We start from the raw sequence: 24164 nt of genomic DNA, 5'->3' as shown, positions 1-24164 counted from the left end.
GGAAAATTTTTAAATAATGCAGAGACACCAGGTCTGGACTGCTGAGAGAGAGTTCACAAATTATTGCCGAACAGGTGCTTTTTCGTAAACTCAGGACTTGTCTTTCTCAGTTTACTTGCGCTACAATTCATTTGCATTCAGTCTGGCAGGAGCTCAAACCAAGCCGATTTTCCGGATGGAGCCATTTATGAAAAAAGAAATAACTTAGAGTAGACTTCCACTTCTTCCTTATTTCTCTTTCTCTTCCCCTTATGGGCCAATACAATTATCTCTCAGCCAAAGACTAACATAAATATTGATCAAACAGGAACCCCGCAAGATGACTGCTTGGCTTGGCCTCTCTTCAACTTCCTGGTCCTTAGTCTCTCTCCTGATGCACCAGCTAATCTGCTTCATTTCGGAGTTCCTTTTTGCTTCAGTTTTTCTCTCAAGACAATCTAACTTAAAATTGATCCAAAGCCACCTAATTTTCCCTCCTATGTCACATAATCTATTGTTGAACACAAACATGTATACACGATTATACAGTATTTAAACCAAAGGACTTGACTTAATTATGGAAAATCAGGAGAAGTTGCCTTAAAAAAAAAAAAAAAAAAAGAACGTAGGCTAAGCCCATGCATTGTCTTCTGTCTTTCCCCTGAATCTGCCACAGCAACTCCTGAGAGTTACAGGAGCCAGGATGGAGATGTCAGCAGATGAGAGACTAAAGAAATTTTGGAGAAAGGGACCACTAGAAACTTGAATCAGACTGGCATCAGATTTTTCATCGGAATGAGAATGTTAAAAGGCAGCAGTTCTGTCCTTCACCCTTTGAAAGTAAAATGATTTCAAACCTATAATTCCAAACCTGGACAATTTTTAAGGTGATTGAGAGGGCAGAATGAAGTTTTTTTCGGTAAGACAGTATCTTAAAAAGTTACTTCTTATGAACTGCTTTTTGAGGAAGACACGTCAGAGTTCTTGAACTCCAGGGGGCCCTGGGTATGAACATTCCAAGGAGGAAATGTGATCAAGAAGCAGATGAGACAAGGAGTCTCATGAAGAGAAAGCCCAAGAAGGGTGGCCTGGCGATAATCAGTCCAGTTGAAAGTAGAAACAGACAAAATCACCAAAGAGTTGAATTGTCAAAAGGGTTTTTTTTCTTTTAACTCTCAGTTTTTTAACATTTTTGTCAACTTTTTGTAGGTGTACTTAATATGCAAAAAGTTACACATTTAGTGTTTACATTTTGATGCACATTCCTGTGATATCATTACCACAAAAAAGTAATGAACATATCCATCACCTCCCAAGGATTTCTCGTGTCCCATTGCTTTGTGATGGTTTGTATGTGTCCATGTGTGTGTGAGGTAAGAACACTTCCCATGAGATCTACCCTCTTAGGTTTCTTAGTGTACAACACAAAAACACCATATTGTCAACTACAGACACGGTGTTACACAGCAGATCTCTAGAACTCATTCATCTTGTACAGCTATAACTTTACATCCACTAAACAACAATGCCCCAATTCCTTCTCTCCTCATCCCCTGGAAGCCACCAGGCTATTCTCTGCTTCTTGACTATTTTAGGTATCTTCTATATGTGAAATCAGGCAGTATTTTTAAACAAACAAACAAAAAACAGGGTGCCTGGGTACCTCAGTCAATTGTCTTGTCTTCAGCTCAGGTCAAGATCCCCAGGTTCTTGGATCAAGCTCCATATTAGGCTCCCTGTTCAGTGAGGAGTCTGCTTCTCCCTTTCCGTCTGTCCTATTGCCAGCTCATGTTCTCTCTCTATTGCTGTCTCTTCCTCAAATAAATAAATGAAATCTTAAAAAAAAAAAAAAAGGAGACAGAGAGAAATAAATCAGGCAGTATTTGAGTATTTGTCCTTCTGTGACTGACTTATTTCATTTAGCATAATATTTTCCCAGCCCATTCATGTTGTTGCAAAAGTTAGGATTTCTTCTTTTGAAGCTTTTGTTTCACTCCAACCACCACAAAGCTTTGGTTGGAGAAGCTTTCCTTTAAATGCTGTCCCCTGGGGTGTTTTGATGACTTATGCTCTTCCCCTCCTACTGCCTTGGTCTGAAATACTTTGTCACGGCAGTTTTGCCACAGTAGGGGCACGGACAGGACATGAGTTCAAACAAATAGGCCAGTAAAAAGTGTTAAGGGAAGCCCATTTACTTGTTCCTTTATAAGATGATAAGTGAAACCAGGGGCAGGATAGTGGTGACAAAAAAAAAAAAAGACCAAATATTAATCTTTCATAAAGGGAACAAAAAAAATCAACTATTCAATGATTTAAATATTTGGCAAGTTAATCATGACATTAGATGAGTAAGTCAGTAGGCTCCAACTGAAATATCTTCAATAAAAACTAAAGGATTTTAAGAAAATACAAAATGAATAAGAAATGAGGTTATGAGGGATATGATGAGAAAGGTATATGTATGATCTCCTGAAAAAAAAAAAGCAAAGCACTCAGAAACTCCAGGGGAGGAAAATGCTGTACAAGAAAAGTGTAGTGCCAATATGAATCTGAATTTCAGCATGATTCTGAGCAATGTGTACAGTTAAAAAAAAAAGAAAATCCATTTGATCTTCACATAAAGAACATTCTTGGTTGAATGAGGGACGGGGTGGCACTGGACCATTCAGAGAAGGAAATTTGATGACAGCACACAGTTGGAAATGCAGAAAAGCAGTGGGAATGAGCTTCAAGGTGACCAGAACACGTCTCTTACTTTGCTATAATTCCTGCTACTTTCCCTGACTCTGTGAGCTGAACTTTAAGGCTGGCTTCCTCTTCATCTGCAAGACGGCTGCCTGTATCAACAGAGCTTCATGTTTCTTGTTTCTTTTTTTTTTCTTTATTTATTTATTTATGATAGAGAGAGAGAGAGAGAGAGAGAGAGAGGCAGAGACAAAGGCAGAGGGAGAAGCAGGCTCCATGCACCGGGAGCCCGACGTGGGATTCCATCCCGTGTCTCCAGGATCGCGCCCTGGGCCAAAGGCAGGCGCCAAACCGCTGCACCACCCAGGGATCCCCCCATGTTTCTTGTTTCTAATTGAGGAAGAGGAGAGTGGGGGTGGAGTCCCAAACTGAGGTTTATGTTCATGGGACCATCCCTGAGCCAATTCTCAAGGCCAGGATGCCATGTGCTAATTAGTCTGGACATGGATTATCTGCAGGAAACAGAGAATGCGTGGGTGGGGGCAATTCTACCCAAACCACAAACTGTTGTACAGTGAGAGAAAGGCAGAATGTGTTTGCGGGGGGCAAACACAACATACAACATGCCCTACTACTTTCACAGCCTTTATAAACTTTGTAAAGAGATCTTTTTGTTCAACTTATCTGCGGGATTTAGAACAGCACTGTGCAAGTAGAGTAGTCACTAATCATGTGTGGCCATTCACGTTTAAATTTTAATTAATTACAGTTAGGTACAATTAAAACTGGTTTTCAGTTTTGTTAGCCGTATTTCAGGTGCTTAATAACCACACATGGCTGGTGCTACCATACAGGACAATGCAGATTATAGAAATTTCTATCATCACAAAAAGTTCTAGTCGACAGCAGGAGCATAAATGCTCTGATTTGAGGATGCATGTTTTCGATGAAGTACCTTCCTTGGATATGCTTTATCCATGATTACAAGGCCTGCTCTCTCCCACCCCCAAAAGCTTCCAGTATAAATAAGAGACACAGAGGTTTTTCAGCTTCACAATATTTCTTCCTTGTGTACTAACTTTTTCAAAGGAAAGCTTCAAGGGGTGACTGTACAGAAATTAATAAATAGACCAAATTTTTAGCCTTTCAGCCCTTTTTGGTTGCCCCTTATCCCCTTGTTTCCCTACAAGCCCCCCCTCTAGATTGTGCTCCATTCCATTATTTCCCTCCTCCAGCAGTAGCTGATATTCCATGAGGCAGCTACCATTAACAGTTTTTAAGGTGCATATCTTATTATATTGAAATTGATCTTTATGTGTGCAAGTAGTGGTTGGAGGGCTGGCACAAATTTTGAAGCAAAACTCCGTATTTAACAAAGAAATGATGTAGTGGTCATTGAGTTAGCTAAATTTGGTAGTTGATTGCCATTATAATTTTTTTCTGATTAGAAATAAATTTCTTCAGGTGCTTGAAGGATCACATCCTTCCAGAATACACAAGAAGGAGCTGAAAATTGTGTGGTTCTTCAATGTTTCTATTTCTACAGGAATAGGAAAAAGCTATGGGACTAGGGAGTGATGGGGGGGGGTAATTTAAGGTTTACCAGTGTTAAAAAATCAGCTAAAAATTAAAGGGAAAGTAACTTAAGTATCATTTACTGGGTGCTTAATATACAACAGGTACCACTTTAACTGCTTTACCTGTAATTTCCATTTCTTATTCTCAACAACTCTATGAGGTAATTACTATTATTTTCCCATTTCTTCATTGATAAGGAAACTGAAGGGCTGAGAGATTAAGCAGCTTTCTCTAGGGTCCAAGGCTATAAAATGACCCTATATATGTGAGCCAGTCTTGTGATTTCAGCCTTGGCAGGCAGCCTTTGTGGCTTAATCACCATGCACTGGCTTGAGGAAGCCGTTAAAAACTTCACAATACCAGCAGCTGGTCTGTATCCCACTAGGGGCTTTGGATCTTTGCTATACCTGTTTACCAGGAAGTAAACACAGATGGAGTTCTAAGGTTAGCTGGTTGGTTTTCATGAATCCCCCATAGCTAAAAAGATTCTAAATAGCAAAAGTTTGCTCGACAGTAAGGAAGTCTAAGTCAAGCTAAGCAGCAATTGATAAGGTACACATTAGTAGTAAAATCAATTCAACATTTACTTAAACATCTTAATTAGTTTAAACCTTGTCCTACATTGACTTAAATTGTTCTATGATAATGATTAGGGAATGTCAATAATTTTCAGAGTCTAATCTTCCTGTATATGGTTATATTTGTTCTCCAAAAGAGTAGCCATAAGACTTTTCAAGGATCCAGATGTCCCTCCACTAGTGCATTTCTAAATGCTTTAGTGAAGGGAAGGCCTTCTGGGCTTTGTTATGGGTCAAAGTTGGGGGATGAGTGTGCAGATCACCAATGACAAATCCAATCTACCATTTGGATTCTCTCCAGAGCCTTTGGATTCTCTCCTTCATTACATGACACAAGAAGCTCAGGAATCTCAATCTCTTAAACTGTAGACCACCATGGAATCTGAGTTTCTGTCCACCAACCAATAAGCTCTGAGAGCTACCTACAGCTGCATGAGCTAACACATTACATCCAAAGAGTGTATTTGAAGTTGAGAGGCAGTAAACTAGTAAGTGGTCCAGCTAGTTTTATATGATTTACTGAAAAGAAGAATAATAATCCTAATTGTTTAATTCAAGGAAATACGTGAAATGTAACCCAGAGAAGTTAAACCCCAAATCCTCTCAAATTTTATAACAAAGCTATTTCCAAAATTCTACTTGTAAAAAATCAGCCAATGAAATAGAAAGCCAGATAAGTGTTCTTTTTCTTTGTTTTTTAAGAAATTGTCTGCATTTCAAAACACTTGTCACAATATTCTATTTCTTATGTTGTGACACTATGCCATCCAAAGGGTTTTTTGTATGAGTATAAACCCATGCATTTCACACAGAGAAGCAAGAGGGCCTGATTACAGACAATGAAACTTCTGATTAAGGCTAGTTATCAGTATAGTCTGGTCACTTGCTGACCCCTGTTGTTTCAGGACACCTGTATCAATATACCATATTGTCTTTCAACTTCACGTGTATAGTGACACACAAAGCATTTCACAAAATGATGGGAAATGAATTTTTTATGACTTACTAGTGAAGGAGATGTTTAGGGGAAAGGAGAAAACCTTTTCCCTGGGGCTATTCCCCTAATTTATTAAAGGACAGGATGAAGTTGAGAGCTGTATAGATTTGGTCTAATCCTGCCACAGGCTGGAGAGGGTGACTAGGCCAAGATACATACCATTTTACCAGATGCACATCCAAGGCATTACCCTTAGGAAATACCCTGCTCTCCATATCTGTCTTTATCAGATACTTCTCAAACTCTTTATTTTTTATTGCTTTTACCTTTTTGTTGATGGTGGTGGTGAAAACTCTCAAGTTTAGTCTCTCAGCAAATTTCAATCACACAATATAGTATTATCTACTGTAGTCACCATGTTACACATGAGATACTCAAAGATTATTCATCTTATTTTAGATAGAGTATACCCTTTTAACAACCTCTTTCTATTTATCCCATCCTCCAGCCCCTGGTAACCCCCATTCTACTCTGTTTCTAGGAGCTCACTTTTTTTTTTTTTTAATTTCACACATAAGTGATACCATGCAGTATTTGTCTTTTTCTGTCTGGCTTAATTCACTTAGAACAGTGCCCCCCATTTCATCCATATTGGTTGTTGCAAGTGGCAAGATCTCCTTTTTTAAGCCTGAATAATACTCTGTTGTGTATACACACCATATATTCTTTATTCATTCATCCATTGATCAACACATAGGTTGTTTCCATACCTGGTTATTATGAATAATGATGCAGTGAGCATGGGAATACAGATATCTCTTCAAGATAATGATTTTGTTTCTTTGGGATATGTACTCAGAAGTGGCATTGCTAGATCAGATGGTAATTCTATTTTAAATTTCTTGAGGAAACTCCATAATGTTTTTCATTGTGGCTGTATCAGCTTAACATTCCCACCAACAGTGTGCAAGGTTTCCTTTTCTCCACATCCTTAGCAGCATTTGTCATCTCTTATATTTTTTATAATAGACAACCTAACGAGTGTGAGGTGCTACCTTCTTGTGGTTTCAATTCTCATTTCCCTGATGATTAATGATGTTGAATACATTTCCTATTGGCCATTTATATGTTTTCTTTGGAAAAAAATTTCTCTTCAGGTCCTTTGTCCATTTTTCAACTGGGTTGTTTGTTTTTTTGCTATTGAGTTACATGAGTTCCTTGTATATTTTAGATATTAAACCCTTATCAAATGCATGATTTGCAAATATTTTCTCTCACTCTATAGGTTGCCTTTTCATTTTGCTGATGGTTTCCCTTGTGTACAGAAGCTTTTAGTTTGATATAGTCCCACTTTCTATTTTTGCTTTTGTTGCCTATGCTTTTGGTGTCAAACCCAAAAAAATCATTGCCAAGACCAGTGTTAGGGAGCTTACTCCCTATGTTTTCTTCTAGGACTCTTATGGTGTCAGGTCTATGTTCAAATCTTTAATCTATTTTGAGTTGATTTTTGTTTATGATATAAAATAAGGCTCCAATTTCATTGTTTTACATATGGATATCCAGTTTTTGCAGAATCACTTATTGAAGAAACTCTCCTTTTCCCATTATGTATTCGTAGAACCTCGTCAAAAATCAATTGACTGTGTGTGTATGGGTTTATTTCTGGGTTCTCTATTCTGTTTCATTGGTCCAAATGTCTGTTTCTAAGCCAGTACCATACTGTATTGCTTCCTATAGCTTGGTAATATAGTTTGAAAGAAGGAAGTGTGATGCCTATAGCTTTGTTCTTCTTTCTCCACATTGTTTTGGCTATTTGAGGTCTTTCATGATTCTATATGAATTTTAGGATTCATTTTTCTATCGGTGAAAAATAACATTGGAAATTTGATAGGGAGTGCATTGAATCTGTAGCTTTGGGTAGTATGGACATTTGACCATATTAATTTTCCAATCCATGAACATGAATATCTTTCCATTTGTTTTGTGTCTTCAGTTTCTTTCATCAATGTTTTGCAGTTTCAGTATACAGATCTTTCATTTTCTTAAATTTATTCCTAAATATTTTATTCTTTTGATGCTATTGTAAATAGAACTTTTTTCTTAATTTCTTTTTCTAAGTAGTTTGTTGTTAGTGTATAGAAACACAGCGGATTTTTGAATATTTATTTTAGATCCTGCAACTCTACTGAATTTTAGTTCTAACAGTTTCTGGTGGAATCATTGGGGTTTTCTATATATAATATAAGGTCTTCAGCAAACAATTTTACTTCTTCCTCTCGGATTTGGATGCCTTTTATTTCTTTTTCCTCCCTAATCGTTCAGGCTACAATTTCCATTATTATATTGAATAAAACTGGTGAGGGTGCACATTCTTATCTTTTTCCTGATCTTAAAGGAAAAGGTTTCACCTTTTCATAATTGAGTACGATGTCAGCTATGGGCTTATTACATGTGGCCTTTATTATGTTGAGGTACATTCCTTCTATATCTATTGTGTCCAAAGGTTTTTTATCATGAAATAATGTTAAATTTTGTCAAATGCTTCTTCTGCATCTATTGAGGTGGCCATGTGGTTTTTGTCCTTTATTTTGTTCATATGGTATATTACATTTATTGGTTGGCATATATTGAACCATCCTCGCATCCCAGGAATAAATCCCACTTGATCGTGGTGTATTTTCCTTTGAATGTACTGTTGAACTTGGCTTGCTGATATTTTCCCCAGGAGTTTTGCATCTATGTTCATCAGGGACATTGGCCTGTAGTTTTCTTGTGGTATACTTGTCTGGCTGAGGTTTCAAAGTAATGCTGAACTTGTAAAATGAATTTGGAAGTGTTCCCTCCACTTCTCTTTTTTGGAGGAATTTGAGAAGGATTGGTATCAATTTTTATTTAAATGTTTAGTTGAATTCACCAGTGAAGCCCATTTGGTTCTGGACTTTTCTTTGTTGGGAAGTTTTTGATAGTTAATTAAATCTCCTTAGTAGTAACTACTTTGTTCAGATTTTCCATTTCTTCACAATTCAGTCTTCGTAGGTTGTGTGTCTCTAGGAACTTACCCATTTCTTAAAGGTTATCCACTTTGTTAACATACAATTTTCATAGTAGTTTCATAGGCTTCTTGGTATTTCTATAGTATCAGTTGCAATATTTTATCTCTCGTTTCTGATATTTTTCTTTTTTTTCTTAGTCTAGCTAAAGGATTGTCTAATTTATTTATCTTTTCAAACCACTAGCTCTTACTTTCATTGATCTTTCCATTGTCTTTATAGTCTCTATTTCATTCATTTCATTTTATTTACTTTCTTCTAATTTGGGGGTTAGTTTGCTCTTTTTCCAATCCCTTGAGGTATAAAATTAGGTTGTTTATTTGAGTTTTTTTTTTCCTAATGTATACATACATCACTATAAAGTTCCCTTGTAGAACTGCTTTTGCTACAGCCCAGAAATTCTGGAATGTTGTGTATTTATTTTCATTTGTCCCAAGATATTTTCTTAAATCTTTTTTTATTTGATTCATTGATTGCTTAGTCTCCACATACTTGCTAATTTTCTAGTTTTCCTCTCATAATTGCTTTTTAGTTTAATACCATTGTGGTTAGAAAAAAATGTTTGATATGATTTCAGTCTTCTTAAATTTCTAAGATTTGCTCTGTGGCCTAACATATGATCTATCTTGGAAAATATTGCATGTGCACTTACAAAGAATGTATATTCTGCTGCTGGTGGATGGAATGTTCTATACATTTCCGATAGGTCCATCTGGTACCCTCAGGCAGCAGTTTGTGAGGTATATAGTCAAATCCCTTGTAGGGAAAGACTGGGAGACTGGAGCTTTTGCCTGCTAATTCTGTGCTAAACCCTGATAGGATAGCTGTGGCAAGTGTTTATGAGCCTTTCAACAAGTGCTTCTTTGTTTGCTATAGTTCTGTGGGACTTATAAATGCAAACCCCTTTCCCTTTCAGAGCTAGATGGTTTGGACACCTGTCCTATGAGAGGGAGCCCACATTGGGGCACAAAAGAAACTGTGGTCTAAACCCTTGACTCCTGAAGGAGAAGCTGGGAATTGGGGATTTCCTCCTGACTGTATGGCACTGTACCAGAGGTAGTTTATGGTGAGAGTGTCTCAGTCTTTCCTGTTTTAAAATATGCATTTCTTGTTATCTGATGTGTAGGAGTCCCTCAACTCATTTTTGGATTTCTCTTGCAGGGAAATGCTTTGTGTGGTTGTAGTCAGTGCAATCAGGAGGGGAGGAAATTGAGGAGCCTCCTATGTCACCATCTGGTCTGGATCCCCCCCAGGCTATCTCAAATACTTTAAAGGAGTAGAAATATAGGAAGGGGTATATGAGAAATTATTTCATCACAGATGCCAAAATTAATAGTATCATATTAGTTTCAGGGGCTATCACATATACTGTATCCTTTAATCCTGACGACTCTCCAGAAACAGAGGTGTTATCATTCCCATTTTAAAGATAAGAAAACTGAGTCTAAGAAGGATAATGACTTGCCCACATTAGTAAGTCTCAGAACCCATCAGACAGGTTGGTTTATCTCCTTTGAGGCTCCTATTTTTTCTGTTTTGTTGCCTCATAATAATAATTAAAACTTGTTGAAATACTTATTTAACATCTAAATAAAATATCTTCACAGCCTACACAGGGAAATTACCTCAATTATCCAGGCAAGTGGAATAAACAAGACCTATGGTAGGAGAGGAGTTAATAATTATTTAGATAATAAACTGCCTATTTTGTCCAGTGTATTATAACAACTCTCCCTTTCTTCCCTTCTTTTTCAGTGAGTCTAAGTACATAATGCATGAAATATAATTTCTCTCACATTATTTATGGCCTCCTTTCTTCCATGTAGCTTTCTAATTGTAACAGGGTCAGCTTCAATTTGCCATATGGAAACTTAATTGAAAATGAGTGGATAATCCAGTTCACTAAAATGTCAATCCTGTACGAAGAGAAAAATAGGTCAAGTTAATAATTTAGCCTCATGTAAGATTTACTACCTTTCTTATTTTCTACACATTTATACTAGTCTTTTGTGAGTACTGGCTCTGGTTTGAGAATTGGAAAGATCTTACCTATAAAGTATTCTGTGAAGTAAACCACTGAAGAACTCTGAGGCTATCTACTTTTCTTCTATAAAAATGTTAATTGAATTTTGTATTATTAAAAATGGTATTAGTTGAAATAGTGCATAGTCAAACATAATCCCAACATATAATAAAAAATATTAATGAATCTCTCCCCTTTTTGAGTTGCATGATGTTGGGCTAGAGAGAATCAAGTCCTATGATTTTCTACTTTAAAAAATTTATTTCCCAACAGTAGACACCTTAAAAAGCAGAATTTGGAGTCCTAGTACCTTAAATGACACTCTGCAAGCCCCTGTTCTCATCCCCATGCACAGACCCCGATGAGTTTATACACACACACCTCCACATAATCTTCAGGTTTCAAGAAACAGGTCATAATCATTAACTAGTCCAATCCTTTTTCTTCAGATGGGGAAATGTACCCAAGCATGTCAAAGCCTGAAATCACACAAGTTTTCCCCAGGCAGAAGTGGTATAGTACACAGGTCTTATGCTTAAACTGCCATGCTTTGGCTTGGACTGCAGGGAATCCTTCAACCACTTCCTCTTTAAATGTGGGAAAGACTAATGTTCAGGGGCCATGATTTACTTCAACATTTTCAAAAGTCATTGATTTTTAGGAAAAGTTGCAGAATTATTTTCCCTGAAGAATAAAACATGTTGACTAGGTACCCACCAGTTCAGGACCAGAAAGGAGCTATGTACTACTCTTCAGAACTTTCTTTGTCTCCTATATCACTATCCTCCTCCATCCTATCTGCTTCTTAGGTAGATATAATTTAGTCGAAGCTTCAAAGAACTTGTTTCATGAAAGAGTCCCATTTATTTTGATTAGGAGATGAATCAACCAAATTTATAATTTATTTTAAAAATTCAGCTTCAGGGGCAACTGGATGGCTCAGTTAGTTGAGCATCTGCCTTTGGCTGAGGTTATGATTTCAGGGTCCTGGAATGAGCCCTGCATGTGGGGCTCAGTGGGGAGCCTATTTCTCCCTCTCCTCCCCACTTGTGCTCTCTGTCGTTATTTCTCTCTCTCTTGAATAAATAAATAAAATCTTTAAATAAATAAATATTCAGCTTCATTAAATTTGCTTATAATAAACTGCCTCCATTTAAAGAATAAAATTTGATGAGTTTTGACAGTGATAAACCAATAAACCACCACCATTATCATGATATTCATTCAACATATTCATTACCTTCAAAAAATTCCTCAGACTCCTTTGTAATTTATCCTTCCCTTACCTCATAGCTCCAGGCAAGGTTTGGTTTGCTCTGTAGATTAATTTTTTTCTAGATTTTCATATACTCTGAAGTCTTTTGTGTCTAATTTTTTTCATCCATGTTGACAGTTCTTTTGTGTGCGTGTGTGTGTGTGTGTGTGTGTGTGTGTGTGCTGAGTGGTATCCCATTATATGAATATACCACCTTTGGCTTATCCAATCAATTATTGATGGGCATTGGTTTGTTTATAATTTGGGGCCATTATTAACATAGCTTCCCTGAACATTCACATACAAGGATTTATACGGACAAGTGTTTCATTACTCTTCTGTAAATATCTAGGAGTTGAAGGGTTGTGTGGTAGACATATGCTTACTATTGAAGAAAACTAGCAAAATGTTTTCCAAAGTGGTTTTCCATTTTATATTCTATCAGTGATATATGAGCATTTCAATTGCTCCACATCTTTGCTAACACTTGCTATTACCAGTCTTATTAATTTTTTTAACGATTTATTTATTTATTCATTTATGATAGACATAGAGAGAGAGAGAGGCAGAGACACAGGCAGAGGGAGAAGCAGGTTCCATGCCAGGAGCCCGACGCGGGACTCAATCCTGGGACTCCAGGATCACACCCTGGGCCAAAGGCAGGTGCCAAACCACTGAGCCACCCAGGGATCCCCAGTCTTATTAATTTTTTAACAAATTTAATGATTGTATATTAGTACCTTCTGGTCTTAATTATCATTTCCTCAATGATTAACTTTTCCTGTGTTTGTTGGTCATTGTACTTCTTTTTTGAAGCATGTGTTCAAATCTATTGCTGAGTTGGTTGTCTTCTTATAGAGTTGTAAGATTTTCTTTTATAAATTCATGATACAAGTTCTTTTTTAGGTATGTGTTTTGTGAATATTTTCTCCCATTCTGAGTTCTCATCATTTGCCCCATGGAACCATTAATTGTCCCTAGAGCCTGTTTTTGAGGCATAGTATGTAGATGGCAAATGGGCCAACAAAAAAGGTTACAATGTATTATTCCACAATTTAATTTTAAAATATGCATTATACACTTATTAGTAATGATTATCTTCTCTTCATTCTAGGCTATAAGTTATGCACTTCGTAGTCTGATTCTTCTTCTCTGAAAAATAGTATATTACAGTTAACACAGAGGGTTTTTCTTGACACTAATATCCCTGCTATTTTAATGTCTAATTTAATAAACACATGCGCACACACATAAACACAAGCATACACACACAATGCAGTTCAATGACCCCAAACCATAATTGCCAGTTAAATGTTTGTCTTATGTAAATGGATAGCTCTTCAAATGTGGAAATACCTGCTTCACAATAGTCTTATAATTAGCCCACAAAACAAGCATGAACATTTATTAGAAAAACAAAGTGGACTCAGCTCATTTCCATCCTGAGATGCTGAGCATCAAGGTTGAACTCAGAAAGGCTTTTATAACAAATTGATACAGCCCAGAAAATGGAGTTTCCCACTGGTGATGCCAAGAGACCCTCGAGTGCAGAATCAGGAACTGTGGTGATAAACATCTGACATTTTCATTTGCAAGTATTCATGTTTCATTTTAGATAATATTCCCTCTATTTACTTCTTCAGCAGCAATGCATCAAATATCCTACAGTGTAATCCTTCTCTCAGCACTTATCAATGAACTATGAAATAGTATTAAATAGAATTAATTAGAAGTTTTAATGAATCATGTCTGTCCTCATTTATTATACAATGTAATTTTCAAGGAGTGATTAATTATGAGTTCCAGATGAGTGAATGGTTAATGTAGTTTGTTAACCTAAGGAGTAACTATACACAGCAAGCTGCTTCTCCTCTGTTTATTAGCATGTGGCTTTGTACCACCATCAGTTCAAGTGCATGAAAAGGTATTTAGTGACTGCGATTAATACGCACTGTCATCTAATAATCTACTCCCTTATTTTCTTTCCTGTATATAATATGAACATTGTGGAGATTCAAAGGTAGAATTTAGCCATCCTGACTCTGGAGTGTTTCTACAGAGCTATTAGTTTGCCCTAATGCACGTCCACCTGAGCTGCATGATTATTTTAAGTAGATCCTATTTAATACAAGATGGCTTGTTTGAAATGATTCTCCCTGCATATTTCCTTGAAGAATATACCAATTTACCACATCATTACTATCATTATCTAAAAAGTGGTAGCTGGCTGCCCATTCATTTTCAATTTTCTTACATGTACCTTTCAGAAGCTGAAAATGCCCAGCTGACAAAAATGTAGTGGCTAAATACAGAATAATTTTGTGGACAGAAAGTACTTGAGAATGGCATATAGGAATGCCAACAAATTTTTTGGGTTTTAGGTTTTGGGTTTTTTTTTAGCCTTCCCAACAGAAACACTCACAAACACTCACATGACATCCCTGTGGATAAATCACCATCCTACAACATTCTAGTCGCTTCTTCTTCAAAGAACTCATTTGCTGTGGTTATATGGAGGTGGAAACCCTCATGGCATGCCCCCACAAATACTTCCACTTGCTGGCTGAAGTGAAGACAACGACCAGCTCATTTTGCTGCGCAAAGCAGATGCTCAGGTTTTCTGCTTTGAATCTTGGGGGGTTTGACAGCTCTTTGGAAGTCCAGGCAATCTCAGTAGGAAAAATAACAATACTTATTTACATTTGTATTATATTTAATGATTTTCATTATTTTTTCATAGGTATTATCTTATTAAATTCCATGAATAAAGAAACTATTACAAGATGTCCAGGGCCCCATGAGAAGTGAAAGGATAAGCTAAACATTCATTAACTCAACAAATATTTGTTGAGCATCCAATATCAGATACCTACTACTTGTTGTTGACTGGATAAATCTAAGCCTTTTCCATCACAGGCCTTATATTCCAGTAGGGGAGACAAGAAATAAATGAATAAAGACAGTGATAAGCCCTGTAAAGAAAATTTTTAAAGGAAAGAGTTTAGAGAGAAACAGCATGAGGAAGGTTATTTTGGACAAGTTAGTAAGAGAAAGCCTCCTTGAAGAAATGTCATATCAGAACAAAACTGACTGATGAGGAGTAACTGAAGAGAACATTCTAGACAGGGAGAAGAGCAAGTCCAAAGGTCCTGAGCCCTTTGGTGTGTTTGAAGAAGTGTAAGAGATCGATGTGGCTGGAGAGAAATACAGCCAAGGAGAGATGAAGCTGGCAAGATACACAGGGGAGATCTAGTTAGTTCCCTTAGACACGCCAGCAAAGACAGGATTTAAACTCAAGAGATAATGGATGTTGAAAGGGCTTTTCCAATCCAATTCTGCCTAGAATTTCTAGGACATGAGAAATGGAAGATAATGTGCTAGAACATCAGGTAGTATTTTACTTTCCATTTCTCATTTTAAGGAAGAGAAGTACAAAAAGGAATTCTCCCCGGGGCCTAGGATTTGAAGCTATTAATATAAAAGTATACTGGTAATGTCCTATCTTCATTAGGGGACTCAACTGCCAGACGAGCAATGCTCTTTGAAGTTAAGGACTACTTTTTATTCTGTACTGCCCACAAATCAATGTCTTGTGTTTCCAATCAGTGCTCTCTGAAATGAACTGAATGAACCTGATATTTATTGCTCTGTCCAGCCCAAGTCTGAGGAATCCTGATAGGAGATGCCATGGTATTTGAAATCACTGTAACAGAACAGAAGGATCCAGAAAGCAGCCCTCACTTAGCACTTGGCTTCACAGTGTTTATGCTATCGATCCAGGTATCCAATTTGTCTGTAGTGGGGTATTGCTAATCCCTGAGGCAAGTGTGTAATAATGCACTTATTTTGCAAAGCATTTTCTTCTCTTAAACTTACGTTTTCTCACCTACTTCCCCAAGTAAAACTATGAGGAATTACAAATGTTAATTCTCTAAGGAATGCTATGGAAAATCTATCCCTGCTTACACTCTACAGACTCTGAGAGGTGATGAGCTCAGATAAAGGAGCAATACCACTTTATGTTACAGCAATAGGATTCTACTCAGGAATCTCAATACCATAAGCTCCTAAAAGCCAAAATTTTTTATTAAGGGATATTTTTAGGTGATCCATTTTAAAGTATATGCCTTTGTAATCACAAAAGCAAGTATAAAAGAGAAAATAACTTTTACTGCTACTCTTCTTAGGTTCAGGAGCTAGGAACTGTGATGTTTATTCCTTGATGTAGTGATGGTTTCATGTGTGTATGTATATGTTCACTTAGTTCTAACAATAGTAGATTGGAAGGTAAATTGCAGTGTAATAAGTATAATATATGAACACAGGTATATGAAACAAAATTCTGGCATTTGCAAAGTTCTACTGCATAGTAGTTGATAAGACTAAAAGGGGAGAAAGAATTTTTAAAATTACAAAATACTGTGAAAATGCTGAACTGTATGCTGTATCAAATAGAACAATTATCAAATTTCTCAGAAGAGATATTAAGTTAAAATGAAAGTCTGAGGCGGAAAATTCACTGGTAAATTCATTATTTAATTTTTAATAGACCTTTTTTTTTAGAGCAGTTTTAGGTTTTGTTGTGAGGAAAAGTGAACACCAATTACAGGGAGTTCCCATATACTTCTTGCCCCTACCCATCCTCCATACCCACACAACCTCCCTAGCCATCAACATCCCACACCAGAGCAGGACATTTGTTACCTACCAGTTGAACCTACATGATATTTGATTATTACCCAAATTTTATCATTTACATCATGGTTCACTCTTGGTTTTCTGTATTCTGGGGGTTCTGACAAATGTATAATGACATGTACCCACCATTCTAGTAGCATACAGAATAGTTTCACACCTTAAAAATTCTCTCTGCTCTGCTTATGTATCCTCCCTTCCCTTCAACCCCCGGCAACCACTGATCTTTGTCCTTTGTCCATATGAATCTACTTTTTCAACTCTAAATTCTATGAAGTTTAAAAACAGATAAAATATTTCAATGAAAGTTTAGCATTTAATCTGAGATATATATTAATTGTAAAAGACAGATCAGATTTTGAACACTTAGTATGAAAAAAATGTAAAATATCTCAATCATTTTTTTAATACTGATGACATGTTGAAATAATGGTTTGAATGGTTGAAATGATAATGACATGGTTTGGCTTAACGGAAAGAAATAAAACATATTCTTAAAATTAACTTTATTTATTTTTACATTTTTAATGTGACTACAAAAATTTTAAATTAGGCTTTAGACTTACGATAGCTGAACTCCAGAAATGTCATTAACTGGGAGATTAAGCATTTCTCAGACATTATGAGTAAACCTCCTTTCACTCTATTTCATTAAATTCATATTAGATAAAAATTTAAGAAATTCACCTGCATAAATATGATTAACTATTGACTAATACCAAATAACCATCAGCTGATATATGGATTTAGTGAAGCAATATAGGGAAATAAAGCATTTTAACTGTAAACATATAGCACAAGTCCCTGTTTTTGTATGATATCCTATGCCTTATAACCACACGGCCCCATTTTGCCCATAACCATCATGCCACACAGTCCCATCAACTCCTTGGTATGCGTCTTTCTCCATGTGGATGCTTGATCTAATAACAAATGCCAGAATTTTCCCAAGAAAATAGAAGTAGGCAGATAGAACTAGCTTATTTTTATCCCAGGCTGACAGCCTTTTCTCTTCTTTCTACCTCGTCATACATTAAATATGAAATCAGAAGGAAGGAGGGAGAAGAAGGCACTGCAGAGGGTTTTTGGAGAGAGAACAAGTGGAGAGTTACACACCTGCACTCTCTCCTTTTTCTCAGCTCTTAGATTCACTGATGCTTAAAAGGGGAAATAACACTTAAAAGTGCTATATTGGTACTCACGCTCAAACCAGTCTCCTCTCTCATCTGTGCTTCCACAATGCTGGGGGATGCAGGGCAAGGCAGGGACCCAGTCTTTAAAAGTGCTCCTTTCATGCTCACTCAGTGCTCTCCCAGTTCTTGGATCCCACATATGACATGCAGAAGGACGTGAAAAAGCATTGATTGAATTCCGAATGGCACATGATTGTTTCTGCTCCAGCACACGTTCTGAGAGCAGCCTTGTTTCAGCTCTCAAGTTAGATGACTTTCATTATTTAGATATTTGGATTAATCTACAATAAAATAACAAATCCATTTGTGGAGTGGGTGCAGAAGTATGGCTGTCCATGAAGGGGGAGCTAGGACATGTACCTCACAGTCCTTTAAGCATGACGCTGAGAGAAAGCAATAAAGGTTTCATCATCTATAAATACTGTGACCTTCAGGGTAACTTGTAGGTGCACCTTTGTTAGATTTGCAAGTTACCCAAGCTTCTACATAACACATAGCACTATTCAATACCTGCCTCAATGACTAGACTACAGATAAAAGTAAAGAGGCTGTCAGCTCAGAATAAAAATAAGCTCTATGAGGGAAAATATGGGTCTGGACTTTATTCCCAATACCTAGCCTAGTTCCTGGCATGTAGTAGGCACTGAGTAAAGATTTATTGAGTGAATGAATAAATAAATGCAAGAATGAAGAGGTTATATTTCATGTTCATCAGTAATGCTTTACTAGAAAGGATATGTTGGGAAATAGACCACAAGCCCATACATATGGAATGATAGAAATCAATGCATAGAGTATCTCACTCACTTTTCAATATAAAGTGCTCCAATATCAAGTCTATACTTGTTCTTTATACAACTGCTGAGACCTGGTATTGTAATTGAGGTAGATTATCATCTGTATAGCAGGATGTAATTTTTTTTAAAGTCTAAAGCTAATAAATCAATTGTGTATACGCATGAATTTAGGTTATACTATTAACACTTAAAAAAATAAGAAGAGGCGCCTGGGAGACTCAGCTGGTTAAGCATCTGACTCTTGGTTTCAGCTTAGGTCATTATCTCATGGGTCCTGAGATAGAGCCCTCTGTTGGACTTGGTGCTCAGCAGGAAGTCTGCCTGAGATTCTCTACCCCTGTCCCTCCTTGTCCTCCACTCTTGCTCAGTCATGCTCTCTCTCTCTCTTTCTCTCTCTAAAATAAATAAATAAATAAATAAATAAATAAATAAAAATAATAAATCTTTAAAAAGTTTATTTTTTTTTCTCTTAACAACCGGATATCTTCTTGTTCTGTTTCACTGGAGGACTTTATTTTTTTTTTATAAATTAATTTTTATTGGTGTTCAATTTACCAACATACAGAATAACACCCAGTGCTCATCCCGTCAAGTGTCCCCCTCCGTGCCCGTCACCCATTAAAAAGTTTATTTTAAAGAAGCAGAAATAGTTGACTCTGGAGAATGGATCTTGGGGTCCTTTTTTTTTTTTAAAGATTTTATTTATTTATTCATAGAGACAGAGAGAGAGGCAGAGACACAGGCAGAGGGAGAAGCAGGCATCATACAGAGAACCTGACGTGGGACTCGATCCAGGGTCTCCAGGATCATGCCCTGGGCTGTAGGCGGCGCTAAACCGCTGCGCCACTGCGGCTGCCTCTCTTGGGGTCCTTTTAAATGACTATTCTAAGTCTTTCTGTATTTTATTAACGTACTTGTATATTTTTATGAAAAAAGAAAAATCTCTCCTATTCATTTGCTAATAACTCTGCTTCATATTCAGTCACTAATTTCACACTTAGCATCCTTTGCTTTATAATTCTAAATATATTTTCTGAATTAAATTATAAGGTTCTTGACACCAGACTCATATCACATACATACTTTATACTTCTCATGACATCGTACAATATGCTCTATGTAGTATATACTAATATTTGTTGACTGATTAGTGAAGATTGGAGGTTATCATTTCTAACTCAAATAAGTTTTGTTTATAATTTAATTTTTATTTATTTTTCACACTCTCTGAAGAAGTCCATTGTTGTAAACAACTTATAACAATGGATATTGTCCTATTTTTTCATTGAATAAATATTGCAAGAATATATCATAAAGATACAGGAATTAATATATGATCTTCCATGTAGTAACAGCCTAAACATGTTGGTGTCTTAGGCCATGAGGATGTTTCCAGGTGAACATCCAATGCTAATAATAATGATGATGATGATAATAATAATAATGTTATAGAACTTTTGAAGATATCTTAATGATTATCCATGGTTTACTATAGAATAGTATGAAATCAAAATAAAATTATTGGGATTCTTGTCATTTTTTAAAACAGTAAGTGGCTGAGAAAAAAGTGATAAAGTTTTAATCATCTGTAAATCCAGAGAAATGTCTATGCAATCAGGATATTTGTTGTCTATTAGACCCATAGTATGTAATCATATAATCCCAGGGTTGAAGAGACCATAGTCATTTTTCCGATTTTCCATCCAGTGCCTTTCAACTTCCTGCTAAAACATACCAATGAATAGGTATCCTGCATGGCTAAATATTCTCTCCTAAGAAGAGTCGTGACGACTCTAAAACATTCTAACATTTAGAAAATTTTCCCTAACACTGAGTTAAAAAATCTCTATGTATAACTTCAATGGATCGGTATGATCCTTTAAGGCCATCCAGAATGAATGCAATACTCATTTCCTATGAGAGACTTCCAGACATTTGAAGAATAGTTTTTGTCTTCTCTTTCCTCCAATAGAAAGGATGTGAAACTCCCTCTAGTACTGGAGCCTGCCCTTAGAAACCACACCCATTATATGTCCTCCCATAATTACTATGGCATTTCTGTCTTCAGGAATCTCAGTTACTTTAAGTCAAATTTTAAACAGAAACATGGAAGGACCTAGAAAACCTAACATAAAAATGCTGGTAATAGAAGGAAGTTCTATTGAACATGCTGGTAATAGAAGGAATGTTCTATTTGAACATTCGTTTTTGGAAGGAAATTCTAATGTAAAAAAATGATTTTCAAGGTCAAGGGTTTGGAACAAACTCAAGAAAACATATACCATTCTTCCACTTATACTGGTGTTAAGGAAGATGGAGCTAATTTTTATGTCCTACATCACAGCAGCTCTGAATCACCCTCCAGAGCTAGGGATACAGGACCTACAGCAGCAAGAGGTAGAAAAGAAAGGCTCTGTTTACACCTTCTTCTTCTTTTTTTTTTAATCTTCGCCATTGTGGTAGCTTGGTTTTTATTTCCCTTGTTGCGTGACTTAGTTATATTGTATAAGAATACCATGTATTCTTGCTCATTTTTATTCTGCACAGATGCAGTTGTTGACCTTCAATGTCTATTCCTCAGGCTTTGGCAGTGATACTGACATCAGCAACATGACCTTTGTCCCCTGTCTTACACCCTTGCAACTGCACTAGGCCAGGGGTCTTATTAATATGTTTTCCCTCCGTTATTTTATTAATAGCTGGCTTTCATTAAACTACTCTTATCACTTCAAGGCAAAGGGATTTCTCATTGAAATAAGAACAATATTTTGAGTGCTCATAGAAAACTGAGTTTAAGAGTTCCATGCAATTATATTTTTTACTCAGCTTATATCATTATCTTTACCTTGCAGATAATCAGTGTGAAAACTGTCAAAATCTTTGCTTTTACAACTTCTAGCTTTCCAAAATTTATGGTCTTCCATTGAGGACATTTTAAAGTAGGGGATTCAAATTTCAGGTCTCAGAAGTTTTAGAGAATGCAGAGGATTATACGGAAAATCAGTTATTCCTTGAACTTTCATTTCTTATTTTGTTGAAAGCGACTCAGCCTTTCAAAACTGAAAGCGTACAGGACAGGTCGTTAAAATGGGTGAGAAAGAATGTGTGAGCACTCACAGAAATCTTGGACTAAACCAAAAGTGGGAGTCAAATTGAAAAGCGACATTGATGTCTTTCTTGCTACGACTAAATTAAACTCTAAAATTTTATTATTCCCAAATCGTCATCTGTGTGTGTTTGTGTCCATTCTATCACAATCACATTCTAAGTAATTGTCAAATTCCAATTTGGTTTAATTTTTAAGCTGGAAGGAAACCGTATCAAATTTCAACCTCACAGAAGGTACTTGAGAAAGGCAGAACTCTCCTTGCCTATTTTTTTTCTCCTTGCCTATTGATCAGAAGGAAAGTGTGCAGAGTTTAGAAACATTTCTACACTACTGACCTACTCAGTAATGTGACAGCAGGCAACGCTGATTATCACGAACGTTGTCGCAAATCTCATGTCTGCTTCTCAGAATGTGGCCCAAAGAGTCTGCACCCATTTTACTGTGGGAGTTTGTTTAAAAATGCAAATGACTAAGTTTACTCAGATGTATTTGAGAAGGAATTTGCTAAAAAAAAAAAAAAAAAAAAAAACCCAAGCCTTCCAACATGTGACACGATATAAAATATCACCATGTAATTCCAGCCATACAACTCCCTTTATAGAATTGGTAATCTACTAAATCTTTCCTGCTCTACATTTTATACCCAATATTTCAGGAAATGATTTATCTCCACTCCTCTCATATACACGTCTTCAAGTCCCCATGCAGGCTGCCATGCAGATAACAATGTAGATGTCAGTGACTTCCCTTAAAAGATCTCAAAATGCAGTTTATCAAAAGGCACATGCCCTGGGTGTCTGGGTGGCTCAGTGGGTTAGGCATCTGCCTTTGGCTCAGGTCATAATCCCAGGGTCCTGGGATGGAGTCCTGCATTGGGCTCCCTGCTCAGCAGGTAGCCTTCTTCTCCCTCTCCTCTTGCCTGCCACTCCCTCTGCTTGTTCTCTCTCTCTCTCTCTCTGTCAAATAAATAAATAAAATCTTTAAAAAAAAAAAAAAAAACACATGCCCTGGGTTTCATTTCATGTTAAAATCACACATTGTAATTCCTGACTCAGATTAGCATCACAAAGTCTATGATATAGTTTTTTTTTACTATCATCTTCTGCAAATTCAAGTGTTCACTTGCTTTGCAATCTGTAATCCACTCCCTTTCCACTGCATCTTATTGTTGTTTGCTTCTTTCTGTTTTTTTTTTTTGAAAATAAAAAGAACAATTGTTGATTGTAGTAATAAAGTTCCGCCCAAAAAGAGGCTTAGTGACTGACTTTCACCATCAGCCTTCAACACTACTGCTAAAGAGTCACTTCTGTCAATTTTTAAGTTAGCATAATTCAGTGTTTTAGTTCCCAGGAATTCATAAATACCCAAAAGAACTTAACATTTATAGATCTGTGCAGTGTCTGAAATTGGGCTTTCGTGCACTGATCAGAAAGAGCTAACCCCACCACTTCCCTAAGCCCCAGTCATCCTAACCTGCAGCTCCAAGTCAGGATTTACTCAAAAATGTCTGCCCACAAGCCTGACACCATCCTTTAGAGGCATTCTTTGGAACTAAGACATTATCACAGTTTATTCAGTTTTTAATTATACTGCAAATTGTGAAGATGTCAGATCACCCACGTATTAGGATGTTTTTGGATTAGCTTATTGTCACCTTGAGATACAGAAGAACAGGACTGGTCAATTTTAATAGTGTGTGAAGGCACAAAATGTCGGTTGGTAAACTCTTTAAAGAAATGAATTCATGTCTTTGAAATTCCCAACATACCTAGCATATCATTGGTCTTTATACTTGCTGAACTTGATAGAGCACAAGAAGGAAACAAATAATGTAGTGTACTTGTAGAAAGCTGGCTCTCCTTACCTTAGCTTTTGCTGATAGAACTGTTAACTGATCTCCGCTTACTGCCCTCTCGTGTGCTAGCTTATTTCCTTGACATTTCTTCCTCTGTGTTCTACATGGGTGAGTTTAGATTTCCTAAAGTTTTATTTCTGACCATCTTATCCTTGAGAAAAGAAAGAAGTACAGATATGAGCCTCGGTGTGTTTGTGATGGTGCTGGTGGGGAGGAGGGAGTTCTAGAAATATTATTTATGATCATCTCACCTTCAAAAGGGAAGTAGAGGTTACTCATAATATGTGTAGGTTTAGACATTGAGTATATTTTATTTAGTGTGTATAGTACTTATTAGAGGTAAAAATAATTTGATTCAGATCAGCACATGCCAGTTTGGCATTTTCAAAAAAAATCTAATACAATTTAATCTTTACTATTTAATCTAATA

The sequence above is a fragment of the Nyctereutes procyonoides genome, unplaced genomic scaffold (genome assembly GCF_905146905.1).
Source record: "Nyctereutes procyonoides isolate TBG_1078 unplaced genomic scaffold, NYPRO_anot_genome, whole genome shotgun sequence".
In the NCBI taxonomy this organism is placed as follows: domain Eukaryota; kingdom Metazoa; phylum Chordata; class Mammalia; order Carnivora; family Canidae; genus Nyctereutes; species Nyctereutes procyonoides.
This window is presented reverse-complemented; position numbering follows the sequence as displayed.